The 27,988-nt window shown below is 40.4% G+C and overlaps 1 pseudogene; it reads right to left on the bottom strand.

Annotated features, from left to right (window-relative positions):
* Positions 1-76: 76 nt before the first annotated feature.
* Positions 77-27,936, bottom strand: LOC120294376 (annotated as a pseudogene).
* Between the last annotated feature and the right edge of the window lie 52 nt (positions 27,937-27,988).

Raw genomic sequence — 27,988 nt, 5'->3', positions numbered from 1 at the left:
AACATGCCAACACTCAGCTTATATGCTCCTTCATAAGTAGCAACAGGCTCTCGATATTCACAGCTTCCGCCTGGAATCACCCCTCCCTTCGCTTTCGCATACTTGGCCGCACATTGAGACGAGAGCCAGCTTCTGACCAAGCAATTTGTCAGCCTGTAGCAAAGATGCATCACGGGCCATCAGCATATCATTATTTGAGCATGTTCTAGACAGACGTTCTCAATTTCCAGATAACTACACTAAACGTATTTCGGTGGCATCGGAGAAAGCAAAAAGGGCGAATGGTTGTAGCTCACCTGAGTCCAGTTAGAAATCCAGATGGAGCGGAGCTCATGGGTAACGCGAGGGTCAGATAATGCCTCAACCCAACGGCAAATAAACCGCTCTTGCCTGCTGAAAAAGTTGAAACACATTGAGTGACCAGGTAAATTGCACATCTGCAAACAATGGTCAAAAGGTACCTGTCCCGTGCCCATGATCGGTATCTCTCTCCTGGTTGCTTGGAGTTTTTCTCCTTCTCTATGATGCACAGCTTAACCAATAAGTTCATATAGAGATGAATACCAGCAGCAGAAATATTGAATCCAAGGCAGACACCAATAACTAGATTTTTCTAGCCAGAGAATCTCTTTTCTAGTTATAACATCGTTCCTTCCTCATTACTTAGTTTTAAGCTTAGTCTTAAAATTTAGTGGTGTTACTACACTACCGCGTCACTTCAATAGTGTGGTCGTAGTAAAGAGTCGTTATTGCAATGAGGACAAGTAATGACAATCTCAAAGGCAAAGTTATACATAACATACTAGCAGAAGAAAATGCAATGAGTCTTATCCTTTCGAGTGACATCGACTGGAAACTGGATCAATTAACAGGACTTAAAAGGCAAGTTGTGCATAATCAAATGGCAAAAGATGGAAGAATAGGATATTGATGGACTCTTTTTGGTAAACCAATCTTTCAGGCGGGCCTTAGTTTTCTTGATAATGGTGGTGAAAATAAAATAAAATGAAAAGGCAAAATAGAGAGAGGGGGTTTGATTTTCGATGCATATCACATTGTAAGGTGGGTTGGGTAGGGTAGGTCTTAAAGCAATTCTGTCTTACTTGTGGTGTCTCTTTTCCCAAATCTCATTGTTTCTTTCAGGGTTGATGATGCAAAATGCTCCTTTTCGAGTGCCTTTTTCTTGAGATACATGGAGAAATGGGGCCAGGAGTCAAATCATACAGGACCGGACAAACATGAAGACACGGTGGAGTTTTCGAGTGAACCCATCTACGGCACCTAGGAATTTCGATTTAGCCGTTGTCTTTCCGTTGAAATCAAAATGTTTTTCAGCCGGTTCTTGTGGTCTTGGGTTTATCACAGCTATGATTAGATAAGTGTTGAAAAATATAAATTCAAATTAGATAGAGCAATCAAGACGGCTTTGAGGCGCAATATCATTTTTTTTAAGGATTTATTTGTTATTAATGATTATCGCATATATCCTATAAGATACAATAAAATTTCAAATGAGAATATTAGATGACAATTTTAGTATCTATTGGGGTTTTTCTTAAAAATAATTGAAATGATGGTTGTAATTTTGAAAAAAAGACTTGAAATAATTTGATACTTGTTCATGCCAAAAACTAACACACACACACACACACATATATTTGTATACCAATCTTGAAGAATAATCGGGATAGGATAGGCAAGTAGGATATTTAATCCACTGGATAATAAAGGTGGACATATCTTTATCAAGTGTTTGGCGCACTTCAGGATAAGATTAAAAAATAAATATGATATTCAATTAAATTATAAAATTAAAAAATAGAAAATTCAATTAATTAAATGCCATGGAAAAGCCCCAGATCTAGGAATTGTGGCCACCATTGAAAACGGCGAGATGCGAAGATGGGAGAAGAAGTGGAAGAAGAGGGCTGACAATGAATCGGAGAGACGGAGGCATCCATTTGACGTAGATGCTTATGATATCTTCTCTTTTTGTTAAGTTCTTTCTTTCCTTAAAAAAAAAAAAAATTCTTATCCAATTCGGGCTTATCCCACCCCCTCCCCTGGATTTTTTATCCGGCATTTTATTCGGATGTATCCAGGTTTGTCCGATCCGGTGGACATTCCCAAACATTGGATAGGATAACAAATTATCCTATCCAGACTCAAATCCCGGACTACCAAACGCAGCCTAAAAGGTTTTTCTTTAGAAGAAGATGCAAAGTGAACAAAGGCAACCATTTAGGAAAGATTATAAAATGAACAAATGAAACCTTTTAGGAAAGTTGTAAACTAAATAAGTATAATTTCAAAAGTTATCCTAAAAGGACACATAAAAATTCGGAATAATAAAAAAATATTTTTAAAAAATAAAATTCTGAATTTCATAATTTCCAAAGATATTTAATAAACAAAAAATAACCTTTCAACTAATAAATGTTAGTAAGATAACTGTACGAAATAAAATAAAATAATTGGGTTAGTGCTAATAAAATAAAAATGAAGTAGTAAGTGTGCCTAATGGCTGCTCAATTATTTACAGACCTGCACATGGATGTTGTGGGGTTTAACCCACATCCCAACTCTTTCTTTGAACACATTAAAAAAATTCACACTTATAAAATGGTCCATCTTCTCATAACTTTCTTATGCAGGACTTGTTTTACAAACAAACAACCAATAATAAGTTCCATGCAAAAATCTATAGGTCGCGCTCCTTACTTGGAGGGATAGGATATGACAAGACGGCATGCAATCACCAAAACATTTTTAAACCTATTATGCATATGTCAAGTTAGTCTTAATTTTTTTTTTTTAATATTGTCAATTCAACGATCACCCTTTTAATGATTTATCAATATAGTCATTTCGGCCGATTTCGATTAGAAATAGATCCAGTTAGCGGCGGTGGTTGTATGTGGACCACAAACATCTGACATGGTTTACTTACTTGAAACAGATTTTTAGATATTATACTTTGAAATTAATGAATTAGAAATCCTAAAACTTATCGCGAAAATGAAATTAAATCATAAAATTTTCAAAAAGTGTAAATGAGTCCTAAAATTTCTTACAAAAATGTAATTAAGTCCTAAAACTTTCAAAAGTGTAATCAACAAAAGGACTTGATTAAATCAATTTGATTAATTTTAAGATTCAATTGCGCTTTTTGACAAACTATAAGATTTAATTGTGCTTTGTTGACAAGTTTGCGCTTACCCCTTTTTATTTTTATAATATATATTTTCCTCTTTCACCATTTCCCCTCTTCCCATTTCCTTTTTCTTACCCCTTTTCTTTTTCATTTCTTTCCGTTAACACCAGATAAAAACACGATCCTTAAACTGGAAATGTGTCGAACGCCGAATCTGGAAAATGGCCCAGCCCTCTCGGGGACTTTCAGTCACGGCCGCCGCGACTCCGGATCTTAATCAAGGAAATCAACATTCTAAAACCCCAAATCGATTCGATATGACCGGAAACAACCAAGAATCAATGAAATTCCCTCAATTAAGGCTGTCAAGTTCTCCGCGCCTTCCTCCATGGGAATCTTCGACAAAATCTCAGACCTATATGACCTTCAACCACGCTTGGTAGGGCCGTTGCCTTGCCGTCGGCCAGGTCGTAATCGCGTTCGCTGTGCTTGAAACAATCATCTCCCTGCATCTCTCTTCCCCGGCTCGATTAAGATCACCATGTCCAGTTCCAAGTCTCATTACCTCAAATTTCAGGTCGCATGACCTCGAACCTAAGGTCACATGGCCTCGAATCTAAGGCGTGACCTTGGATTTAAAGTCACACATGATCTAGGACCTAAGATCTATCTTAGGTTCGACTAACGGAACCAGGGCTTCAAAGAATTCCTCAAAAACGGTACTTAATCTGTGGCAACCAAGGTATATCCGACTCCGTGATATGCCTTTGATCGGTATAACATGTTTTCGGGCACGTTTCTGCATTTTCGTTTTTGGTATTCGACGGTATAACATGTTTTCGGGCACGTTTCTGCATTTTCGTTTTTGGTATTCGATCGTGTTGGGGAGAACCCGGGTACAACAATTCACCACGGCCAAACTCAATCTAGGATCAATTTCTCCCCCGAAGCTAAATCAATTAAAATTTTCTTAACCCCCAGCAACAACCAGCAATGTATAGCCTCACAAAATGCAAATATAACGCCGAAATGATAAGTAGACAAAGCAAATAACGACACCAAGGATTTAACGTGAAAACCCGATGCGGGAAAACCACGGACCGCCCAAAAACATCCACTAATCACCAAGAATAGCAGGATACACAAAGTACTCTTCTCTAGTCACACACTAGAGTCTCAATATCAACATTACAATCATCTTCTTCTCACCACATAGGTAGATAAACAAGTTTGGAGCAAGAAAACCTTAACCGCAACTGGAGAATTTGGAGACGGTTCTCGATGAACAAAAACCATCAACTCGTAGCCCTCGGTCTCACGAACAACATACTGAAATTTGAGCCGATTCCGACAATATTTGGCCTTCGAATCAAAGCCGCAAAGTTGCAGCACTCTTCCTCTCTTCTCTTTCTCCTTTGCTGCAGTTTTCTTTTCTGGTTTTTCTCTCTCTTCTCTTTGGACGCACACACCACGTACGATAACTCCCCTTCTTTTTATTCTTTTTCTTTTCTTTTGTTCTTTTTTTTTTAATGCTGGCTGGGCCCCACATGAAGGTGGACCCAGCCAACAAATCTCCCCTCCACCTCATGTGGGAAGATTTGTCATGCCCGCTTTTCTTCTACAAGCATCAAGCTTCATCACGGGCAAGGCTTTGGTCATCATGTCGGACTTATTGTTGTCGGTATGAACTTTCTCAAGTAGGAAGAGCTTCTCTTCTAGCTTTTCTCGGATCCAATGATACTTCACATCAACATGCTTCGATCTTGAATGAAACACCGGATTCTTGCTAAGATGGATGGCACTCATGCTATCGCAATATAGAACAAACTTCTCTTACTTCAAGCCCAACTCTTGTAGGAATTTTTGCATCCACAAAAGTTCTTTACCTCCTTCGGTAATAGCAATATACTCCGCTTCAGTTGTAGACAAAGCGGTACATTTTTGCAATCTCGATTGCCATGAAACAGCTCCCCCTGCAAAGATTATTATAAAACCCAATGTGGATTTTCGGGAATCAACATCACCGGCATAGTCAGCATCCGAGAAGCCACTCAACTCAGGTTTTGCATTTCCATAGCACAAGCAAAGTGTAGAAGTGCCTCTAAGATATCTCAAAATCCATTTAACAGCAGTCCAATGCTCCTTACCTGGATTAGAGAGAAATCTACTCACAACACCAACTGCATGAGCAATATCCGATCTTGTACAAACCATGGCGTACATCAAACTACCCACGGCCGATGCATAAGGAATTTTCATCATCTCAACCTTCTCTTTCTCACTTGAAGGACACTCATTACTACTCAACTTGAAATGGCCTGCAAGTGGAGTACTCACCGGTTTACATGTGCTCATGTTGAATCTTTCAAGCACCTTCTCAATATACTTCTCTTGAGATAACCGCAGTTTCTTATTCTTCCTATCACGAGTAATTCTCATGCCTAAGATTTGCTTAGCCAGGCCTAGGTCTTTCATTGCAAAAGCTTTACTCAACTCATTTTTCAAACTCTTGATTTTCTTGGCATCATGCCCGACAATCAACATATCATCCACATAAAGTAGGAGAATAAGAAAATCATTATTTGAGAATCTTTTCATAAAAACACAAGAATTGGAATTTGTCTTACCGTATCCTTGTTCTTCCATGAATGATTCAAACTTCATATACCATTGGCTTGGCGCTTGCTTGAGACCATATAAGCTTTTCCTCAATCTACATACAAGGTGCTCCTTGCCTTCAACTTCAAAAACCCTTCGATTGCTCCATATATATCTCTTCTTTTAAGTCTCCATGAAGAAAAGCCGTCTTTACATCAAGTTGTTCAATTTCTAAATTTAAACTGGCGGCCAACCCAAGAACAACTCGAATAGAAGACATCTCTCCAACGGTGAAAAAATCTCTTCAAAGTTTATGCTCTTCTTTTTTACGAAAGCCCTTCACAACAAGTCTAGCCTTGTATCATGGTTGTAAACTATTTTCTTCCGTCTTTAACTTATACACCCACTTATTTGTGAGTGTTCTCTTACCCTAAGGCAACCTCACCAATTCAAATGTGTGGTTCTCATGCAAGGATTTAAGCTCCTCTTGCATGGCTTCATGCCATTCATTCTTTCTTTCACATGATATAGCCTTTTCATAAGTTTCTGGCTCCCCTGCATCAGTGAGTAACACATACTCATGTGGCAAATATTTTTGAGAAGGCCTACGCTCTCTTTCAGATCTTCTAACTTGAGGTAGGATAAATTGCTCTTCCTTAGCTATTTCACTTGTGTCAGCTGAAGAATCAACATTATGTGAGGACTCACCATCTTCATGACTTCCTTGCACTTATCCCCCATAATTTCTATCAACATTAGAAGGATTTGGGCTGAAACTAACTGAACGTTGAGCTGTATTCTTTGATCTCTCCACCTTGTCAATGTCTTTAATAGTTTGATACTCACAAAACACCACATCTCGACTTCTAATGACTTTCTTTGCAACCTGGATCCCATAACCTCGTAGCCAAACTCTTCATGTCCATAACCTAAGAAGATACATTATTTAGACTTGTCATCAAGCTTGGATCTTTCATCTCTTGGAACATGCACAAATGCCCGACAATCGAACACTTTTAGATGGCTGTAGGAGACATCTTTGCCACTCCAAACTCTTTGCGGAACATCCCCCTTAAGAGGAACCGATGGAGAAAGATTTATCAAATCTACTGCTGTTCTCATCGCTTCACCCCAAAATGACTTAGGCAACTTCGCATGAGAAAGCATACACCGAATTTGATCATTAATTGTCCGGTTCATTCTCTCTGCCACTCCATTATGCTGTGGTGTTTTTGGAACAGTCTTCTCAAGCTTGATACCATAATCCCTGCAATAGTGTTCAAATGGGCCTCTATATTCACCACCGTTGTCAGCCCGAACACATTTCAGCTTCTTCCCGGTTTCTCTTTCCACATTGACATGAAATTGCTTGAAAGCCTCAAGTACCTGATCTTTAGATTTCAAAGCAATAGCCCACACTTTTCTAGAACAGTCATCAATAAATGTCACAAAGTATAATGCACCTCCAAGAGTTCTAGCATCCATGCAACAAACATCGGTGTGAACTAAATCAAGTACATTTAATTTCCCGTGTGGAGAGGAACTCTGAAATGAGAATCTATGTTGCTTACCAGTCGACAATGAGTGCATTCCTTTAGATTTTCTCTTTCAAAGGTAAAAGGTTCTTTCTAGCAAGAGTTTCAAGTCATTTCTTGCTAAGATGACCCAACCTCATATGCCATAAATCAACCAAGGAATCCTCCACTGCATTTACCTCTTCTTTAATCAAGTCAGCTTGCATGGTGTAGTGAGAGCCTGTCTTCTTACCTTTTGCCACTACCATGGAACCTTTAGTCAACTTCCATTTGCCATCAAAGAATGAATTACAATAACCATCATCATCCAAGGCACCCGTAGAGATCAAGTGAAGTCGAATATCCGGAACATGTCTCACATTTTTCAAAAGCAAATTACATCCGACATCGGTTTTCAAATAAACATCTCCCATGCCAATAACCTTGGAAACATCACTATTTCCCATCCTTATGCAACCAAAGTCGCCGCTGCGATAAGAAGCAAAGTAATCACGCCGTGAGGTGACATGAAAAGAAGCTGCGGAATCAACAACCCACATAGAGTCTTGGCATGCAAAATTCACATATCCGTCATCACATACAAACACAATATCGCCATCAGATACAACCGTCGTTGTAGCTTGTTTCTCTTCTTTCTTTTGATCTCCATTTCTATCATGGAATCTATCTCTCTTTGGCAACCAACACTCTTTTGCATAATGTCCCATTTTGCCGCAATTATAACACTTGACACTCCTCCTCGGTCTTGATTTCGACCTTCCTCTTGACTTGCCCCGGGTATCATTTCTTTGAAACCTTCTTGATTGACTTCTCCCCCTGTTTTCTATAACAAGAGCATCCGATGTAGAGGCATAATTCAAGCCTTTTCTTCTTGTTTCTTCATTGAACAAGCTTTCTTTAACCATACTCATAGAAAGCACACCAAAAGGAGCCGAGTTATTTAATGCCACAACCAAGGTATCCCAACTATCAGGAAGAGTACCAAGTAATAAGCATGACTGCAATTCATCACCAAGATCAATCTCAAGATTTGTCAATTGATTTACAACATCTTGAAATTCACTCAAGTGTTCCGCCATGTTACTCCCCTCCTTATATCTCAAATTCACAAGTCGCTTAACTAGAAGAGCTTTATTTTGTGGAGTTTTTCTCTCATAAAGATCTTGTAATTTCTTCCACAAAGTGTCTGCCCTCGTTTCTTGAGCGACATGATGAAAAACACTATCATCAATCCATTGTCGGATAAACCCAACTGTTTTCCGATTCATTCTCTCCCATTCTTTGTCTTCCTTATCTCCTTTGGCTTCATCACCCTCAATAGGATCAAATAAGTCTTTGCAATATAACACATCTTCCATCCGAGGCTTCCAAATAGAATAATTCAAGGCATTTAACTTAAACATGGTGCTGCTGGTTTCTTCCATTTAACACTAAAATTCAACCGTGCTCTGATACCACTTGTTGGGGAGAACCCGGGTACAACAATTCACCACGGCCAAACTCAATCCAGGATCGATTTCTCCCCCGAAGCTAAATCAATTAAAATTTTCTTAACCCCTAGCAACAACCAGCAATGTATAGCCTCACAAAATGCAAATATAACGCCGAAATGATAAGTAGACAAAGCAAATAACGACACCAAGGATTTAACGTGGAAAACCCGATGCGGGAAAAACCACGGACCGCCTAAAAACATCCACTAATCATCAAGAATAGCAGGATACACAAAGTACTCTTCTCTAGTCACACACTAGAGTCTCAACATCAACATTACAATCCTCTTCTTCTCACCACATAGGTAGACAAACAAGTTTGGAGCAAGAAAACCTTAACTGCAACTGGAGAATTTGGAGATGGTTCTCGACGAACAAAAACCATCAACTCGTAGCCCTCGGTCTCACGAACAACATACTGAAATTTGAGCCGATTCCGACAATATTTGGCCTTCGAATCAAAGCCGCAAAGTTGCAGCACTCTTCCTCTCTTCTCTTTCTCCTTCGCTGCAGTTTTCTTTTCTGGTTTTTCTCTCTCCTCTCTTTGGACACACACACCACGTACGATAACTCCCTTCTTTTATTCTTTTTCTTTTCTTTTGTTCTTTTTTTTTTTTTAATGCTGGCTAGGCCCCACATGAAGGTGGACCCAGCCAACGATCGTTCGAGTATTGGTTCAATCGATTATTAAGAATTTATTCCCAAAATTGGTATCAGAGTAATGCTGTCCATGTTTCCCGATCATTGTTGATGTTTATAAATTGCTTTTGGTTGAAATTTCAAGAAACGCCGCCATCGGATGCTCGGGGACGGAAATCCCAACACCCCCTATTGTTTGCCTCCCCTTTTTGATTTTCGGTGAATCAAAACTCGTTTTTATGATAGTATAGGGTTGTAGTTATCATTGAGATGAGTAAAACGACAATTGGCCCGCTGCCAAGGGTTGCTAGATGCGCCGCCACATGCAGCCAAAAGAAACCGTCTTGTCGGCGCGTGCTTTAAAGGTTTGTGTAGGTGCATGCACCCCACGCCCCTGGCAACCTCAGGCGTGTGCAAGCCACGTGCAAGGTAATAACCCCCCCAAAAAAAAAAAAAAAAAAAAATCACTGGCTCAACTCCACACACATCCTCTATGTCCTCCATGTATATATATACACACCTCGTCCTCCATCGACCCTTACTCTACCTCTCTCTGTCTCAGCCTCTCTCTCTCCCGACCCCTACTCCACCTCTCTTTGTCTCAGCCTCTCTCCCCATCGAAATGGAGCTTGGCGCAAGACTTCATGTCCGGAACGATGAATATCTTAGCAAACAAAGAAATTGACGCGGTATCAACATAAGTTGACAATATTGTGAGTTTATTTATTCTTTTTCTTCTTTTTTTGGAAATTTTTTAATGATTTCCTATATGTTTATATTTATTTTTTCAAAGAAGTGGAAAGGGAGCATCATAGAAGACTTTTTGAAGAGGCTGACAAGTCTCTGAATGAGACTATCCAAGAAGTGAAAAATCAACGTGTCCTGGTTCTCCATAATGTGGAGGATGCCAAGGCATTTATGAAAATGATGCCGGCATATTTTCAGAATCGTGGCCAATTGGAACAAGTCAAGGTGTTTGCTGAGTTGGCCCTGTCAATCAAGACGTCCATGCACAAGGTTTTAGGTGTAAATTTGTACTTAAAAATATGGTTTATCGTTTTACCCCACTTGCTCCACCAGCTGGTAATGCAGATGCAGCTATAGCTAGTAGTACTATTCGTACTGAGTAGTCTGCCGCTACTGCAATTACTATTGGCTATTACTACTACAATTACTACTGGCTACTGCTACTACAATTACTACTGTCTACTGGGCAGTAGTTTATTTTATTTTTATAGTTTTACTCATTCGGTCGGAGCCTTGCGATACCCTCTAGTCTACTACAACCAGTAGTCTTGTTATTATTTTTCTTTTCCTTTCTTTGATCGGACCCTCTTCTTGCTGTTACTCTAGTCCTAGTCCTATTAATACTACTATTTCTTTTATGCCTACTGCTTTTTGCCTAGTTATCTCTCTCTCTCTCTCTCTCTTTTAATAAAAAGAAATGCTGGAATCTCGGTCAAAAACAGAAAATGAAATCTACTCTTGCATTGAAATGAAAATCTTCTCCATATAATTTCTCGAGTCTATACTCGCAACTTAATTGCGAGAGTTGATGAATCTCCTGTGACAATTTTGGGGAATGGAATTGCCATAGGAATTGATGGTTTTTATTTATTTATTAGATGGGCCAACTTAAGCCCATGTCCACCCATGTTGGGCCAAAACTTGGCCCGTAAGTGAAAGGCCCACAAAAGAGTGCCAATTACTGTAATATATATAAAATAAAACAAAATAAAAAGGGGGAAAATAAGAAGTACAATTGCGTCTTCAAAAGAGCAATACGTTTCTCTGTTTCTCCTCCTATGAAACCATATGCGCCTCTCTCGACGAACGGAACTAGCTTCAAAGAATTCCTCAAAATTGTGACAGTACTTAATTTGTGGCAATCAAGGTATGTCCAACTCCGTGATATGCTTTTGATCGGTATAACATGTTTTCGGACATGTTTCTGTGTTTTTGTTTTTGGTATTTGATCGTTTGAGTATCGGTTCGATCGATTAGTAGGAATTTGTTTCCCAAAATTGGTATCAGAGCGATGCTGTTCATGTTTCTTGATCACCGTTGATGTTTATAAATTACTTTTGGTTGAAATTTCAAGAAATGCCGCCATCAGACGCTCGAGGATGGAAATCCCGACACCCCTACTATTCGCCTCCCCTTTTTGATTTTCGGTGAATCAAAACTCATTTTTAAGATAGTGTAGGGTCGTAGTTATTGTTGAGACGAGAAAACCGACAAGTGGCCTGCTGCCAGGGGTCGCTAGACGCGCCGCCACACGTGGCTAGAAGAAATGGTCAACCTTAGGCACATGCAAGCCACGTGCGGGGGTAACACGCCCCTCCCCCCCACACACAAAAAATCATGGTCCAACGGCTCAACTCCACACACATCCTCCATGTCCTCCATGTATATATATACACACCTCGTCCTCCATCGACCCTTACTCTATCTCTCTATGTCTCAACCTCTCTCTCGACCCCTACTCCACCTCTCTTTGTCTTAGCCTCTCTCCCCATCGAAATGGAGCTCGGCGCAAGACTTCATGTCCGGAACGATGAATATCTTAGCACACAAAGAAATTTGACGTGATATCAACAGAAGCTGACAATATTGTGAGTTTATTTATTCATTTTTTTTTGGAATTTTTTTCAATGATTTATTATTTGTTTATATTTATTTTTTCAGAGAAGCGGAAAGGGTGCATCACAGAAGACTTTTTGAAGAGGCTGAGAAGGCTCTAAATGAAACTATCCAAGAAGTGAAAAATCAACGTGCCCTAGTTCTCCATAATGTGGAGGATGCCAAGGCATTATGAAAATGATGTCAGCATATTTTTAGAATCGCGGCCAATTGGAACAAGTCAAGGTGTTTACTGAGTTGGCCCCGTCAATCAAGATGTCCATGCACAAGGTTTTAGATGCAAATTTGTACTTAACAATTACTGTTTATCGTTTTACCCCACCTGCCCTGCCAGCTGGTAATGCATATGCAGCTACAACTAGTAGTACTACTGCAATTACTACTGGCTATTGGGTAGTAGTTTATTTTATTTTTATAGTTTTATTGTTCGGTCGGTGCCTTGCGGTACCCTCTCTCTAGTCTACTATGACCAGTAGTCCTGCTATTACTCTAGTCCTAGTCCTATTAATACTACTATTTCTTTTCTGCCTTCTGCTTTTTGCCTAGTTCTTCTCTCTCTCTCTCTCTCTTAATAAAAGAAATGCTGAAATCTCGGTCAAAAACGGAAAAAGAAATCTCCTCTTGTGCTGAAATGAAAATCATCTCCGTATAATTTCACGAGTCAATACTCGCAACTTAGTTGCGAGAGTTGATGAATCTCTTGTGACAATTTCGGCGAATGGAATTGCCATAGGAACTTATGGTTTTTTTATATTAGATGGGCCAACTTAAGCCCATCACCCATGTTGCAAAACCCGGCCCGTAAGTGAAAGGCCCACAAAAGAGTGTAGTTACTATAATATTTATAAAAAAAAAATGGTGAAAATAAGAAGTACAATTGTGTCTTCAGAAGAGAAATATGTTTTTCTATTTTTCCCCATTTGAAACAGTACGTGCCTCTCTTGACATACGAAACTAGGGCTTCAAAGAATTCCTCAAAACTGCAACTGTACTTAATCTGTGGCAATTAAGGTATGTCTGACTCCGTGATATGCCTTTGATCGGTATAACATGTTTTCGGCCACGTTAATGCGTTTTTGTTTTTGGTATTCGATCGTTTGAGTAGTGGTTCGATCAATTATTAGGAATTTGTTCCCAACATTGGTATGAGATGAATGTTGTTCATGTTTCCAATCATTGTTGATGTTTATAAATTTAGTTAGGTTGAAATTAAAAAAATGCCACCATTAGACACTCAGGGATGGAAATCTCGACACCCCCTACTGTTAGCCTCCCCTTTTTGATTTTCGATGAATCAAAACTCATTTTAATGATAGTGTAGGGTCGTAGTTCTCATTGAGACGAGAAAAACGACGAGTGGCCCACTGCTAGGGGTTGCCAGACGAGCCGCCACGCGCGGCCATAAGAAACGGTCTTGTCGGCATGTGCGTTGAAGGTTTGCGTAGGCGCATGCACCCCACGCGCCCTAGCAACCGCTAGAGTATGCAAGCCCCGTGCAGGGTTAACCCCCGTAAGTGAAGGGCCTACAAAAGAATGCAGTTATTGAAATATATATAAAATAAAAAAAATAAAAAATGGGGAAATAAGAAGTACAGTTGCCTCTTCAGAAGGGAAATATGTTTCTCTACTTTTCCCCTTTGAAACAGTACGTGCCTCTCTCGACGAACGGAGTCAGGGCTTCAAAGAATTCCTCAAAACTGCAACGGTACTTAATATGTTGCAATCAAGGTATGTCCAACTCCGTGATATGCCTTTGATTGGTATAACATTTTTTCGGGCAAGTTTCTGCATTTTGTTTTTGATATTTGATCGTTCGAGTATCGGTTCAATCGATTATTAGGAATTTGTTCCCAACATTGTTATGAGAGTAATGCTGTTCATGTTTCCCGATCACTATTGATGTTTATAAATTGCTTTTGGTTGAAATTTCAAGAAACACCGACAACAGACGCTCGGGGATGGAAATCCTAACACCCATTACTGTTCGCCTCCCCTTTTTGATTTTTGGTGAATCAAAACTCGTTTTTATAATAGTGTAGGGTTGTAGTTATCGTTGAGACGATAAAAACGACAAGTGGCCCGCCGCTAGGGGTTGCTAGACGTGCGGCCAGAAGAAACAGTCTCGTCGGTGCGTGCATTAAAGGTTTGCGCAGGTGCGTGCACCCCATGTGCGGGGTACCCCATAAAAAAAAATGGTCCAACGGCTCAACTCCACACACATCCTCTGTGCCCTCCATATATATATATACACCTCGTCCTCTATCGACCCTTACTCTACCTGTCTCTATCTCGGCCTCTCTCCCCATCGAAATGGAGCTTGGCGCAAAACTTCATGTCCGGAATGATGAATATCTTAGCACGCAAAGAAATTGGACGTGGTATCAATAGAAGCTGACAATATCGTGAGTTTATTTATTCTTTTTTTTTTGGAATTTTTAAATAATTTCCTATATGTTTATATTTATTTTTTTCAAAGAAGCAGAAATGGCGCATCACATAAGACTTTTTGAAGAGGCTGAAAAGGCTCTGAATGAGACTGTCCAATAAGTGAAAAATCAACGAGCCCTGTTTCTCCATAATGTGGAGGAAGCCAAGGCATTTATGAAAATGATGTTGGCATATTTTCAGAATCGCGGCCAAATGGAACAAGTCAAGGTGTTTGCTGAGCTGCCCCGTCAATCAAGACATCCATGCACAAGGTTTTAGGAGCAAATTAATAAATACGGTTTATTGTTTTACCCCAGCTGGTAATGCAGATGTAGCTACAGCTAGTAGTATTGTTCGTACTACTGAGTAGTCTGTTGCTACTGCAATTACTACGGCTATTGGGCAGTAGTTTATTTTATTTTTATAGTTTTACTCGTTCGGTCGGTGCCTTACGGTACCCTCTCACTCTAGTCTACTACGACCAGTAGTCCTGCTGTTTTTTTCTTTTCTTTTCCTTTCTTTGGTTGGACTCTCTTCTTGTTGTTTACTCTAGTCCTAGTCCTATTAATATTACTATTTCTTTTCTACCTACTGCTTTTTGCCTAGTTCTGTTCTGTTCTTTGTTTTTTTTTTTAATAAAAGAAACGCTGAAATCTTGGTCAAAAATAGAAAAAAGAAATCTACTCTTGCGTTGAAATGAAAATCTTCTCCATATAATTTCACGAGTCGATACTCGCAACTTAGTTGTGAGAGTTCCTGTGACAATTTCAGGGAATGGAACTACCATAGGAGCTGATGATTTTTATTTTTATTTTTATATTAGATGGGCCAACTTAAGCCCGTCCACCCATGTTGGGCCAAAACTGGCCCATAAGTGAAAGGCCCACAAAAGAGTGTAGTTACTGTAATATATATAAAATAAAAAAATAAAAAAAAGGGTGAAAATAAGAAGTACAATTGCGTCTTTAGAAGAGAAATACGTTTCTTTGTTTTTCTCCCTTTGAAATAGTACGCCTCTCTCTTGACGAACATAAGCTTCAAAGAATTCCTCAAAACTGCGACGGTACTTAATATGTGGCAATCAAGGTGTGTCTGACTCCGTAATATGCCTTTGATTAGTATAAGATGTTTTTTTGTTTTTGGTATTCGATCGTTTGAATATCGGTTCAATCGATTATTAGGAATTTGTTCCCAACATTGGTATCAGAGTAATGATGTTCATGTTTCCCGATCATTGTTCATGTTTATAAATTGCTTTTGGTTGAAATTTCAAGAAACGCCGCCATCGGACTCTCGGGGACGGAAATCCCAACACCCCTACTGTTCGCCTCCCCTTTTGATTTTAAAGTGAATCAAATCTCGTTTTTATGATAGTGTAGGGTCATAGTTATCGTTGAGACGAGAAAAACGACAAGTGGCCTGCTGTAGGGGTCGCTAGACGCGTGGCTAGAAGAAACGGTCTCGTTGGTGCATGCGTTAAAGGTTTGCGCTGGCGTGTGCAAGCCATGTGCGGGGTAACCCCCCAAAAAAAATATGGTCCAACGGCTCAACTCCACACACATCCTCTATGTCCTCCATGTATATATATATACACCTCGTCCTCCATCGACCCTTACTCTACCTCTCTCTGTCTCAGCCTCTCTCCCGACCCCTACTCTACCTCTCTTTGTCTCAGCCTCTCTCCCCATCGAAATGGAGCTCGGCACAAGACTTCATGTCCAGAATGATGAATATCTTAGCACACAAAGAAATTCGACGCGGTATCAACAGAAGTTGACAATATCATGAGTTTATTTATTCTTTTTTTTTGGAATTTTTTAATGATTTCTTATTTGTTTCTCTTTATTTTTTCAGAGAAGCGGAAAGGGTGCATCATAGAAACTTTTTGAAGAGGCTGAGAAGGCTCCGAATGAGACCATCCAAGAAGTTAAAAATCAACGTGCTTGGTTCTCCATAATGTGGAGGATGCCAAGGCATTTATGAAAATGATGCCGGCATATTTTCAGAATCACGGCCAATTGGAACAAGTCAAGGTGTTTGTTGAGTTGGCCCCATCAATCAAGACGTCCATGCACAAGGTTTTAGGTGCAAATTTGTACTTAACAAATACGGTTTATCGTTTTACCCTACCTGCTCGGCTAGCTGGTAATGTAGATGCAGCTACAGCTAGTAGTATTGTTCTTACTATTGAGTAGTCTGCCGCTACTGCAATTACTACTGGCTACTAGGCAGTAGTTTATTTTATTTTTATAGTTTTACTCGTTCGATCGGTGCCTTACGCTCTCACTCTAGTCTACTACGACCAGTAGTCCTGCTATTTTTTTTTTCCTTTCTTTGGTCGGACCCTCTTCTTGCTGTTACTCTAGTCCTAGTCCTATTAATATTACTATTTCTTTTTTGCCTACTGCTTTTTGCCTAGTCCGTTCTCTTTTTTTTTTTTTTTAAATAAAAGAAATGCTAGAATCTCGGTCAAAAACAGAAAAAAAAATCTACTCTTGCATTGAAATGAAAATCTTCTTGCGTTGAATTGAAAATCTTCTCCATATAATTTCACAAGTCGATACTCGCAACTTAGTTGTGAGAGTTGATGAATCTCCTGTGACAATTTCAGGGAATGGAACTGCCATAGGAACTGATGGTTTTTTATTTTTATTTTTATTTTTATTAGATGGGCCAACTTAAGCCCATCCACCCATGTTAGGCCAAAACTCGGCCCGTAAGTGAAACGCCCACAAAAGAGTGCAGTTACTGTAATATATATAAAATAAAAAAAATAAAAAAGGGTGAAAATAAGAAGTATAATTGCATCTTTAGAAGAGAAATACGTTTATCTGTTTTTCCCCCTTTGAAATAGTACGCCTCTCTCTTGACGAACAAAACTAGGGCTTCAAAGAATTCCTCAAAATTGTGATGGTACTTAATCTGTGGCAATCAAGGTATGTTCGACTCCGTGATATGCCTTTAATCGGTATAACATGTTTCCGGGCACATTTCCGCGTTTTCGTTTTTGGTATTTGATCATTCAGGTATCGGTTCGATTGATTATTAGGAATTTGTTTTTCAACAGGAACAATGGCACATGATGGAACTTTCCTTGACTTGTGATTAACAAGGTAACTTCCTAATCAGCTATATCTTTTTTAACCATGGATAAGGATTCTGACCAAAAAAAAAAATATGAAAATTATATTACACAAAAAAACTAATGAAGAGAAATATGCTTGTATATCTGAGAACAGCTTTGTCTTTTGTGTATATGATTTTTCTTTTCGAATCCTATTTGTATGATTTACTCGAACTGCTGCATCTCTCTATTCACCTCAACTCCTTGAAGCAGTTCAATCCGATAAGCTGACCAGGCTGAATTTAAGCCTGACCTCAAAGGTCCTACTTTCTTTTTACTTTTCGCTCGTAGCGGGAAGTGCCCTTTTCTCGGCTAATCTTTGATGGTTCTAGTTTGCGGGCATTTCTGGGAGTCTGCATATTGACTTTCGGACTTGTGGTGGCAGATCAATAGCCACCTCTAGTCTCGAAACTTGTTTTTTAGTTTTTTACGACTGACAATGCAGTCTCTTATCCAACAATCCTCCACCCCATATCATCATATTTACCTAACATGAGTCCCTCGATTTTTCTACTCTGCGCGAAACCCACGTAAAAAGAAAGCGAATAGACAACATTAAACCAATGAACTTAAAGGATTAGTAGAGCTCGGAGGGCACCGACAAACCACAACCTGTCGAGCTGGTCCCGTTCGAAGTCTTCAAGTGTTATGTCTATTTGATATGATGCGATCATCGGAAAAGGGCATTCCTTTCCCCGTTCAATTTGTGTAATTGGTTGTTGAGTTGCATGTCAATTTTCGAACTTTCTTGTGCTTTGCTTGACCTTTTGGATTCTTGGTCGTGCTTGATTGATCTGATCATGAATTGCAGCAAGATATACTAATGGAGCAATTGATGTTGACTTGGAACTTAGAAGATCACTATCAGATATTAGCAATGATTTTGCCATTTGTGATATGTATTATTGTTTTGTTCATGTTACTCAAGAATGATGATAGGCCTAATGTTGCAAACATTAGAGTTAGCATATAATCGCGGTGTTGTCTGAGAGGACCACACTTTGAAAACCACGAAGTGGTAAAAGTCACAAATTTCCTTTAACAAGCGAAGATTAAGACCATGCTAATCAGCCTCGCATTGACTTGTGGGGCTTTTCTAAATTAAAAAAAAAGACTTTTTTGTGTCCAATCTTGTGTATGGAAGATTACATTGGATGTTGGGCAGAATTATGGGGTTTTATTGAATGGAGAATTGATCTTATTGATGATGTAAACTTGTAATTGTAACTTCAAAAAGTAGAAACACACGAGGAAGTTCAACCATAAACCAAACCGGAAACATCCATTATTCACGGCCTTGCCGCATTCCATGTCCTTTAAAAATGTAGAAGAGCTATTACGCAACTTATAAATCCAGCTAAAAAAAATCAAGAGTGACAAATAATTAATAAACAAACATATATCCGCAGTTGAAAAACTAACTTTAAAGAAGTGAAGAGGTTGTAGAATCAAAACAATGCATAACAGCTCTGTGGATGCCACGTGAATGATGCTATGGTTTGTTAATTAATCACCAGCTCAATTCTAGAAGGTAACTTTCCCTTGAGCTGTTGCAGAGCACATTCTCTAGGTTCCTTCAGTCTTTTCATCCCATCCGGGAAATATGCTTCTTCACAGGGATTCACCACTAACTTCTCCAAAGCAATGGCATTCTCAACAAGGTAATTCACCAGTGCATGATCACAAGGTCAACCGTAATTGTTGTAAAATTCAACCTCCTTTAGGTACATATGGGAAGGTATAACAACTCTTTTCAATTCTCTCTACCCGCATAGCATCTTTGACAACCACATCAATTGTGAAAAAGAAGAATGCCTTATATTATTGATCACCATAAGATATTGATGGATTGGAGAATGCTAGTGGAAGAGAGAATTTGCCAAAAAAAGTATGCACGCTTGATTGTCACATCAAGTAAATACTAGGGCTGAGCACGATTCCCGGGTAGAATCGGGAACTGGAGAATCGCATTGGAGGGTCCGGTTTGATTCTCGGTTCTTGAGTGGTCGGTTCGATTCTCGGTTCCATTTTTCACGGAACCGATGGTTCCTGGTTCCCATTCCGGTTCCGGATCACTAGGAACTGGAACCGAAATTGGAACTGGAACCGAGACTGGGAGTACCCTTCATAGAAACCTGATTTTTCTTCTCTTCTCCACTTTCCCTTCTTTCTATTTCCTCTGCTTCGCTCAACCCTAATTTTTCTTCTCTTCTTCGTTGTCCCTTCTTCCTATTTCCTCTACAACGCTCCACCCCCGAGTCACCGATGACCCCACATTGGTCGACGATGTTCAGGTCAAAATCCATGGCCCTGCGCATTGTGGGAGTCTCAGGCTCTTAGGGTTCAGGGCGTGGTGGTTCTTGTTTTTTGTTTTTTTTGTGTCCCTTCCTTTGCTCTAGGGTGGCGGATGGAGCGATTGCGAATGCGAGGGCGGAGAGAAGGGAAAGGGGAGTGAGACAAAGCGGAGGAAGGGTGGTGGGTGGGTGGGTGCTAACACGGTTGCCGGTTTCAGACTTGCAAAGTGAGGAAGGTCATTAAAGAGAGAACTGCCAAAAGGGATGAGGGAGAAGGGTGGCGATGATGATGATGATGAGGACGGCGATGAGGAGGAGGAGGAGGAGCGAGCCGCTCCTGAGCTGGATTGCCATATGAGGGAGGGCCTTAACGTGGCGCGAGACGGGAGGAAGAGGGGAGAGAGAAGGAAGACGACCGTTTCTCTTCTTTGCCTCGCTTGGTTTGACGCGATGCGACCGTTTTTGCCATTGCCCGATTTGACAATGTTGCCAGCTCTCACCGTCGCGCGTGCTGTGTCCCAATGACGACCTACTGGGGGGCCGCGACGCTGCTGTTGTTCCACCGTCGGCCGTCCTCAACCTCGCCCGCTTCTCCGATCTATCCCTACTTCCCGATCAAGTCCTCCTTGACCTCTTCTACGTAAGCTCTCTCTCTGTGTCTGTTTTGTGGGTATCTTTATCTGGTTTTCTTTATTTTGTCTGATTTTCGTGTCTACGGGTAGAAAGGTTGGAGCTTGAGCGGAGCTCAAGTGGTCGATGGTTTTCATAGACCGGTTGATGGTTTTGGGGATGTGGTCGAATCGGTGTTGAACAGGTGTGGGCGCCGATGTGCACAAAAGATTAACTCAATACAGAGAATTAGCAAAATAAGGAGCTGCTAACACATAAAAACCAATCCGATGCATAATATGAGAAGGATGTAAAAGTTTTGCTAGGTTTTTGGTTTCGAATGTCTAACAAGGTCCCATTCCTCCATTGACAGGGCACAAAGAAAACCAACTTCCTCGTTGAAGGCATGTCAACGCAAGCCCCCACAATGCGTGATGGAGCAGGGCAAGATCTTGCAATGTTTGATGGAGCAGCAACAACATTCTTACGTTGCTTAACAATGTATATACTCATTGTTAAGCAAACTAACATGGTAAAGTTTTTGGCTACTGGTTATGAAAACTCTTGTGCAAATAAAAGATATCTAACTTGCTGTTGGGCTGGTTGCTTCTGCTTGTTATGCTATTTAGTATACTTCAGTTTGTGAATTCATGTGTCTTTTGCCTATCCTACATCTTCATTGGGGATTGTTGGTCCAAACCATTAAATTTTGAGATGCTTTGCTGTCGAAATACTTCATATGATCAATAACTTTAATGAGCAGTTATTTATGTATCACATTCTGGTTTGATCAACTCTGTAATATAGGAATCAAATAGGGAGGTTGATCCAAATTTAAGTTCTGCCTTTTTCCTTTGGGTTTAGCAAATGGTAATGTGGATTTTAAATTCCATAGGAGTTTTGTCTTTTTCCTTTTTCGTTATAGTTCTTAAAAAGAAAAGAAAAAAAAAAGAACTTGTTGGAACTTGGAACCGACCCTAGAACCTGTGATAGGGTAGGTTCCAAGTTCCAAAAAATGAAGAACTTGTACCTGAGGGTAGGTTCCAGGTTCCGGACGGAACCGAACCGGAACCTGGAACCGCTCACCCCTACATACTAATCACGTGATGTCCCAATGACTCACCTAGAAGCTGAGACTTGAATAGGATTCAATAGTGGCTTGGTTTATTATATTCTATCCTCCTACATTTGTCTAATGTCTAAATAGATGGAGATTTGAATGAGGCTAAAATCCCACCTCAAACACAAAACTTCGAAAGGAAGGACATGCCTTGATCACGGGAGTGAATGGAAGTAGGCTTCCATATCCTTGAACGCTCACTTTCAATTGCTTGAAACTTGGCAATTTAGGCAGTTGACAGATAGGCAAGTTTTATGAGAGAGAGAGAGAGAGAGAGAGAGAGAGAGAGAGAGTAATATAGTCAAGTTTGAGAATCTGCAGATAGGGGTGATCGGGTCTAGGGTGGGTAGGGTCTAGACCTGGACCCTGTTTTCGACCCACTTTGTTTTTCCGGTCCGGGAACAGGGTCAACCTTGTTTATATTGGAACATGTTTTGCAAAAATTGATGTACAACACTCATATTTAAAATAAAGCGTTTAACACTTATATCGATCGGCATAAGCACATCCACCGTTGTAGCAAATAATTTGTACCTCATAACATCACTAGAAAAGGAAAAGAAAGAGAGTAGAACTTGTCTCTCCAAGATTCTCGAGCGAAATGTTATATTGCTGAGGATATGTACCTGTAGATAATGTAATGAAGTATACATATTAGATGCAAAAATTCTTGCACACAAACAATTTAAAAGTAGAACTTGCTATAGTAGTATTCTGTTGAATATGCCAGTATGTCAAACCTGCCAAGTGATTACCTTAGTCTAAAAAAGTACCTAAGGGGCTAAAATAAGGGGGATTGTCACACCAACCCATGTGTGCAGCACATATATTCTCAGCTTCAAATTTGATGATACTGAGATTGTCGCTATCCTAGGTCCAAATTCATGTCATGTTTAGAACATCGTTACTATCCTACCCCCAAAATCAGAGTATCTGGACTGAAAAAAGGTATGCAATCTGATGTGTGCTCCAAGAATAATTTTATCTAAATTCTTCTGAACAATACCTAGTGAAGACTTTATTTCTTCTACTAGGTATTCAGGTAAGTCAAGCGGGCTCTTGACAGACGAGAAAAGTATGAATGATAAGATCCCGAATGATAAGAAAGCAACAGCCAGAGCAAAGAGTACCATAAATACCCTAAACTTCAGAGGCTTCTTCTGGCCTAATCTCATGTGATTTGGCGGTGGATGGAGTGTTCAATTAGGGAAAGACTAAAGGACCAATAGAGGGTCGCTGAGGAAGGACTCTATCTCAAACGTACCTAACTGCCCTGTTGAGGGGATCATGCCATATATCAATGGATTAAAGGAAACATTGAACTTGCTTAGCTCAGTCAAGTTGTTACCGTGAGGCGGTGGTGCGAGTGTGAGGGGTGCGACGAGAGCGGTAGAGGCGGCGTTGGATGGAACCGGGATCAGCGCTCGGGCAAAGGGAGGCACGGGCGAGCAAAGGTGCGACTGCGGGTGCAGGCGTCGGCGGAGGAGTCTTGGCTGCAGGTTGCGGACAGACGGCGGGCGAGCGGGCGACGCTGAGGACAGAAGCAGATCTCGTGGGTGAGGATAGAAGGCGGGTGGGTGACGTTGGAGTTGCTGTAGGGCAGAAGCAGGGGCTCGGCTTCTGGCAGTGGCGCCCAGCTTCGCGAAGGACAGGGCTCAGGCGGAGAAGCAGCAGCAGCTTCGTGAAGGGACGGGGCTCAGGCGGAGAAGCAGCGGCGGTGGTGCCTAGCTTCGCGAAGGATGGGGCTCAGGCGGAGAAGCAGCAGCAGCTTCGCGAAGGGGGTGAGACTTGTGAGAGAGAGAGGTAAAGATAGAAATTAGGGTTACGCGTTTTGTTTTTGGGGGTGGCTTAACCGGTTCTCCAACCGGTTCCCAAATTGGTTCGATCGAACCGGTTCCAGGTGGGTAATCCCTCGGAATCGGTTCCCGGACCGGTTCAAACAGGGTTGAGTTGTTGGAACCGGTCCGAGAACCGGTTTCAACCGAACCGGTTTTTTTTTCGGGTGGGCGATCCGGGAACCGGGTTGACCCGATCCGGTTGTACACCCCTATCCGTAGACAAGAAATACTCGAAAGAAAAGACAAGGCTGCATGCACAAACCCACAGCTAGATCCTATAATAGACATCTCAGACAAAAGGGGAGCTTGTCCAAACACATTGGAATATCCATTCCCATGATAGTGAAGGATGCAAGATTTGTGTCAAAAATCTCAACGCATTCAAGATCGGCACAACATGCTATGAGCAAGTATTTCAACTTCAATGATCAGCCAGAAACTCTTAGCCTATCCAAAGCAAAAGCATCGTGCAAAGTCAATCGCTCTAGAACTGGACAATTGGCAAGCAATTGCTCAATGAGTTCTCCCTCTATAGTGATTCAATGCAAGGTGAGTCTTCAAGATACCTCAAGCCAACATGCCAAGAACTAGAAGGGCTAAAGGCAAAATTATTTAGATATGAAGCCCGTTGTGAACACCCTACATTAGCATCCATAAGTGTCTCCCGGCCTAAGAGTTATGACAAGTGACTCGGGTCACGATTATTCATTAAATCCTCCAGAGATGCTGGGTTGAAAATCAGTTGGAGAACTTTAACTCGTTTTGCCAACGCAAATCTAATCCACTGATCAATATGAGACTGATATGAAATATTCAAGTTGAAGCCTAATGCAAATCAACGTAAGTGGTATTCTTCATATTGTAGATACTAGGGGTGATCGGGTCTAGGGTGGGTAGGGTCTAGACTTGGACCTTATACCCGACCTTGTTATAACCAGTTCCTCTTTTCTAGACTCTATACCAGACCTTATTTGTATTGGACCCTATACCCGACCCAGCTTGTTTTTCTGATTTGGTTCTAGGGTCAACTCTATTTCCACTGGAACCTATTTTGCAATCTCCCGATATTCTATACGATTTCGAATTTTATATTAATATGCAAGAAAATAACGTAATTCTCCTAATTTATATTGAGACATTAAACACTTGTAATAAATAAATAGATGAACTTTGTTACTAAACAAAAAATTAAGGATCCACAAGGCTAATTATAATAAATAAAATCATAATGCAAAGAGTTAGCAACAAACGTGGGTCTAATATTAGTCTTATTCTCACAACTACTACATGAAGCTACTCATTTATGCAAGCATAACTCCTCATTCAAAAGATAAATTAGGTGAGCCAATCCATGTGATACACAAGAATTTGATAGTGGCAAACACTGTCCGTCCATTGGACGGTGCGAGAGGGAGTCGGTGAGGGAGGGAAGCAAGTGAGCAAGAGGAATGACAAATGAGGAGTGCCATGCGTGTTTGAAAAAGTTAAGAGGAAAAACATCGTGTGATTGCGAGAGTGAGAATAGAAATCGAGGGGAAAAAAAGGATTTTAGACCTCTATTTACAAAACGAGTCCAGGAATCGGTTCCAAAACCGATCCGGGAACCAGTTTTCGGGTGGGTAATCACTCAGAACCTGTTCTTGGACCGGTTTAAATCGGTTCCGAATTTTGGGAACTGGTTCCCGGACCGGTTTCAACGGGAACCGGTTCTCGACCCTATTTTCCAGGTGGGCCGGTCCGGGAACCGGATATATCCGGTCCGGTTGCACAACCCTAGGTAGAGTCATAATGGCGGTCCTCGGGTTGTTGCTTCGTCTCTCCCTGACGGTGTCAGTGGCCAAGTCGGGTGGTCGGTATTTGCATTGGCTTGTAAGTTGTACCAGAAGAAGATGAACGTAGAAAAGTAGAAAAGAAGAAGCAAAAAGAAAAAAAAAATTATAGAAAAGTATGTAGGTTCACTAATAAAATTCCACTTCATATGCCGATGGGACCGTGTATAACTGCCAATATTGCATCGACATTTAAGTCGGAAGGATGCCTTGGAAAATTATAAAAAAGTTCAGGACTAATTTAAGATTTTTTTTTTTTTTTTTTTAATGAGATCACGTTATAAAGAGGCGGAGAAGACGAATATTAAGCCAAAAAGAGATAGTCCAACCACGACCCCCATAATAGGTTAAGATTTCATGCTAAAAAGAGAGTTGCCAGAAAGCTATCACGGCCGTTTCCCTCTTTTCTTTTTCCTCCTCCTTGTTAATTAATGAAGCAAAGTATCATTTTACCCATATATAGTCCATAATCTCCCAAGCATGCATAGAATATTTTGATTCCCCCTTAGAGAAAAGCCTACAAATCATATATTAATACCATGAGAAAGATCTAAGAATTCCCCAGCGAGTTGACAGATCGATGAAATAACTGTTTAATGAAGAGGGAGAGACATGTTGCTATTCCAACTCAAGTTCATATTAGCCAATAATGAAATTGAAGTTCATAGGCAATAAGCTAACAAGTAAAATGGCAGCCCTTATTGGATTGGAAACCTCAGGTCAAAGAGTTGCATGACAAGCTCTCCTCTTAGAATTACGATATAGCACGGCAGACAAACATGTCGACACTTGGCTTTTTATTCTTATTCCAAAGTAGCAACAAGCTCTCTGAATTCACATACTTGGTCGGGCATTGAGACGAGAAGCTAGCTTCTCACCAGGCGATTTGTCAGCGTGTAGCAGAGGTGCATCATAGGCCATTAGCATACCATCGTAGAGCATGTTTTAGACATGCATTCTCAAATTCAAGGTAAACACTGAACAAATTTCTGTAGAATCGGAGAAAGCAAATTGGCAAATAATTATAGCTCACCTGAGCCCAGTAAGAGATCCAGATGGAGCGGAGCTCGTGGGTAACACGGGGGTCAGATAATGCCTCAACCCAGAGGCCAGAAAACCGCTCTTGCCCGGTGACAAAGTTGAAACACATTTGAGTGTCCAGTAAACTGCACATCTACTAAGGAAACAACGGTCAATGAACACAAGTAGCACGCATATCCAATCCAAGGCAAAACCCAAGAAAAACATTTCTCTAGTCAGAGAAACATCAAGTTATCTTTTTTAGTTTAATCTTCTTTCCTTCCTCATATCTTAGTTTTTAGCTCAGTCGAAAAAATAACGATGCTACTACACTCCCCCTTCATTTCGATAACGTGGTCATAATATAGAGTTGTCATTGTACTGAGGACGCATGGTGACAATCTTAAAGGTAATGTTTGTACATAACAGACTAGCAGAAGAAAAGGCCCAATTTGGAATTCATATCCCGTGGCACCTTTCAAAGTAACAAAAAGAAAAACAGCGACAGTATCACCATAATCACCACAACAGCACACTAGAAATTGAATTGAATCAATTTTATCTGTAGTCCAAACAGAAGCACCACTACCACAATGGCTTTCAACTTGCCACAAATTAACCATTGTTATGCATGACTTTACTGCAAGTAGGTAATTATTTCTTCTGGCATTCCCGGCTGAGCCTGCACTGCTTTAACATTTACCGAGCCTACTCAGACCAGCATCCACAATCATGTCGATAATAGACGTAGTAACGCCATGCATACAATTTCCCCTTCTTACTCAATATCCTGGAGGCTGGAACATGTTTCAAGAGCCAATATAACTGCACAGGGTTAATCCAGAAACTTAACCCTATCTCGCTTTCCATTTAAGATTGGAGGAGGTGGGGGAAACCTTGCAGCATGACGAACAGGATCGAAACTTGAAGGGAAATAATTTACCTGCTAATCAGCATCGTGGATACACCATGTTGCTAGTTCTTCCTTCGAATGAAAAACCAAATTGATACGAGGTGTCGTATTGATAGGCTACTATAGACAGTATAATACCCTGTACAACCAGCCAAAAATATTTATGAGGTCATGCTTGTGGCATGTTCGGCCTCAGCTTGTCATTGAGCAAATGACGAATAAAGGTCATTACCTCTTCATCCCTGTGCATGAAATTAATGAAACCTTCACAAATAAAAATAACCAGTTTTTTTTTCTTTCATAACATATAGAATCAAGTAAAAATAATCAGCTTTTTTTTTTTTTAATTTTTTTTTAATTATTTCTTCATAACATATAGAATCAAGTAATACAAAAAAAAAAAAGTAACTAGTTCCACTATACTAGATCGAAATCGGAACTAATCCTAGGATCAATTAGTCTAGTCCCATTTCCCAATTTTGGGACCTAATCTTTCCGATCCGGTTTCCGATACCATTTTGAAACTTAGGACCAATTGGTTAGTCCCATTTCCCAATTTTAGGACCCAATCCTTCCACTCCGGTTCCCGATACCATTTTGAAACTGGAGAATATCTAGAACCAATTCCCCTTAATCCAATCACTGCCCCCAACGTAAGATCTGATTTCATGCTTAAAGAAAGTCGCCCAATCACCGTCATGAAAACGTCTCTCTTTTCTTCTTCTTTATAAATATAAATGTATAAATCAATA

This window comes from Eucalyptus grandis, chromosome 6, assembly GCF_016545825.1.
Source record: "Eucalyptus grandis isolate ANBG69807.140 chromosome 6, ASM1654582v1, whole genome shotgun sequence".
Lineage (NCBI taxonomy): Eukaryota > Viridiplantae > Streptophyta > Magnoliopsida > Myrtales > Myrtaceae > Eucalyptus > Eucalyptus grandis.
This window is presented reverse-complemented; position numbering and strand designations above follow the sequence as displayed.